Below are 3,475 nucleotides of genomic sequence, written 5' to 3' on the forward strand. Positions count from 1 at the left end.
ACACCTCAGTAGCCACCACTACAACCACAGTGGTGACTGCTGTTGGGTGAAGACTGCACGCTGGAAAACAACTTTCTTGCGGGGCCCAACATCGAGGCTATGTTGTATACGGTCCTTTTTCCACAATTCATATCAATATTTGCCGATATTTTATTTTTTAATAGTAACCGAAATAATGAATGACGACACACCTACCAGATTCTCAGCAAACACAGATGAAGGTCGAGAAAAGGCCATAAAAAATAATAAATTCCGTGGTCCTCCCCACACACACAACGGGGCACCAGGAGATGGATCATAGAAGGTAATAAACCAAATGAAAGGAGATGGGGGGGGGGGAAACACTCCAAGAAATTCCAGGGCTCCATCTCATCGACCCGAGACATAGTGGCGCCGAGCGAGTTAAACAATTTCCCTCTTATTTGCTATTAATACGACGGTTATAGTAAAAAAATCCACAACAAGAATAAGCTAACATTATTGATCCTCACACCCACTCCAATTAAAAACCAGGCCATAATCTACATCAGTGAATCATTACCCATTTATTAATGCGATATCAAATGATTTTCACCTTTAATACTTTTACTGTTAAATCACAAATCTTGGGGACAGAAAATACAGTCACATCAAGGGTTATCGAGAAGGAATGAGGCGAACGGGCAAACTTATGAAACGAGTTTAAACAATATTCCAAGAGACCCCGACCACCTGTGTCTTCCCGCAGCGTGGGGGAGCAGGAATTACCGTGAGGGCCATCTGTGCAACGAAACGCGGGACTTAATGAGAAAACACACAAACACCACAACCCATAACACCCTTTGAGATCAAAGGGGGCGGGAAGGAATCAATCTCGCCCTGCGGCGTCCAGGACGGCGAAAAACCAGACAGACAGCATTATATTATTTTAATTAACGGAAAGTCCAAATAAACTTGGCAACAAGGATAAGCTGACCTTATAGGAATAAGCTCGAGAAACATAAACCAAAAATGATAATGATGAGGGTTAAACTGAAAGCACCCAGAGAGAGAGAGACTCCCGACCGTCTTTGTCTTTTTGCAGCGCGCGAGAGAAAGGAATTTCCCACCAGGGCAAGGAGATTATTATCGCGAGAGCCATCTGCACAACCGATGCGCGGGACTTAATAATGGCCCCCACCCCACTATCGCGGGCGAACAAGTAATTAACAGCGAAGCCCGCCCACAATACATAATTTCATACATAACATTAATGTTAACGCTATTCACCGTAAACTATATTCCGTTTATATAATCTGCAAACACCAAGGAATACCAATTCCCAGGATCAAGAAACATACCTCTTAACCCAGGATATCGGAAATAAAATGATATAATGATAAGCATACACACGGAATGACAAAATTAATAAAAAAAACTGAGGAAGGGCCAGGATAACGTCGTGAATCACAACCTTGTTAAACATAAAACCACATGATATTTGAGCGATGTTAAACTGGGGGCCAGGGAAAAAGAGAGTCTACCGGCCGCCTTTGTCTTCCTGCAGCACGTGATAAGAATATGCATACGCTCAAGAGAGCATCATCTCGTGGAAATAAAATCAAATACCTTGAGTCACAGACAGAATCATAGCTGCAAGTGGTACGATACCAAACCGTGATGGGACAAATGTTAACTTTAAAAACCTTAAACTCCTTTGTGCGCCAGAAAATGTCCTACAGGGGGGGAATCTTGCCCTTCCCTCCAGATTGTATAACGCAGACAGAGGGATGCCTTCGGGACGATTTTGAAGAATCTGTGTCCTTTGATGGTTTATGGCTCGAGGAAGCCAACAACAGAACTATGTTATAAATGATACACACATGCACACACATACAGACACGGACACACCAACCCCACGACACACAGCTAGATCAAAGGGGGCTCTGCCCACGTAAGGAGGAGGAGCCAAGGGGAGAGATTTTGGCATAAAGATAGAGCGCTACAGCGTTGAAATCAGCATCAGCCTGCGGTGCAGCTCAACTCATCCCTGCAGAAGAAGATCCACCATCAGAAGATCAACCACCACCGACGCAGAAGTCTCTGCAGCTCCCCAGAATGGCGAGACCCGCTGTTTAGCGACAGGTTACGCGGTGCGAGTCAGCACCATCAAAAGGGAGCCCCGCAACGAACGTACATCGCCAGCGCCAGTGACCATCACGTCAACGACAACCGTGCCAGCGGCCAGCAGACGAGCGCCATCTACCGATCGTATAACACGGCCCGCTACGAGCGAGCCGTCAGTTGGCCATCACGCCGACGGCGCACGACCGCGCCCGCTACGAGCGAGCTGTGATCGCCATCTAACGACCGAACGCCGCGACTACAGCACCGTGCCACTCCGTCAACCAGCGTGGGTCGAATCAACTACTGTGAAAGGAGGATCAACCATACAAATGATGCACTGCCCCCCCCCACCACACGACAAACCAGGCGTCTGCTTGACGCAAATAATTAATTCCGAACATTGGCTTCATCCACACAATCCATATCACTCACAACACACACAAGTCATTAACTAAAGCCTATTCATCTTCTTTGGTTCTTTCGGTAAAGTCACGTAGAATGAGAATAAAATAATAAATTGATAAAATAAAATAACACAATATTCTCACGACGTTTCGGCCACAACAAAAGCGGCTTTCATCAGATGAAGGGACGAGACTGTCTGGAGGACAGCGCTGGAGTGAAAAAGCCACGCTCAGATCGCGACCTTTAAGCTGTGTGAGAAGAAACAAAGCGCCTTGACAAAGGAATTAGCATATAATTTAGCATTGAAATGGCTGAGTGATTAGCTTGTGACTGGTCGTAGAAATGGCTATGTTAAAGTTAAAGCATACACATCCGCAGAGGCACCCCTTGACAAAGGAATTAGCATAGAATTTAGCATTGAAATAGCTAAGTTAAAGCATACACATCCGCAGAGGCACCCCTTGACAAAGGAATTAGCATAGAATTTAGCATTGAAATAGCTGAGTGATTAGCTTGTAACTGGTCACAGAAATAGCTATGTTAAAGTCAGAGCATACACATTCACAGAGGCACCTAGTATAAATCAAACAGGAGAATTTAGCATTGAAATAACTAGGCGAATTTAGCATTGAAATAACTGAGTGATTAGCTTGTGACTGGTCACAGAAATGGCTATGTTGAAATCAAGGCCTACACATCTGAGCTATTCACAGTAACTGGGTATACACTACAATATATAATGAATACTATAGAGTGAACCAATAAAAAACTAAAATATAAATTACCTCAATGTTATCAATAAACTCTATATATTCTCCAATCAGCTAAGCTACCAACAATATGTCGTTATATATCACAATGCTATATGGCGAAAAAATGGGTGGATTCTTACCCTCAACTTTAGCAACACAGATAGCTACGGGGCCCGTTCAGACGGACGAGTTCATCCATGGTCGGAACAGAGGAGGGGGAGAGAGACAGCTGC

This window comes from Petromyzon marinus, chromosome 13 (genome assembly GCF_048934315.1).
Source record: "Petromyzon marinus isolate PM22_M1 ecotype Great Lakes invasive population chromosome 13, UKy_Petmar_22M1.pri1.0, whole genome shotgun sequence".
Taxonomy (NCBI): Eukaryota; Metazoa; Chordata; class Hyperoartia; order Petromyzontiformes; family Petromyzontidae; genus Petromyzon; species Petromyzon marinus.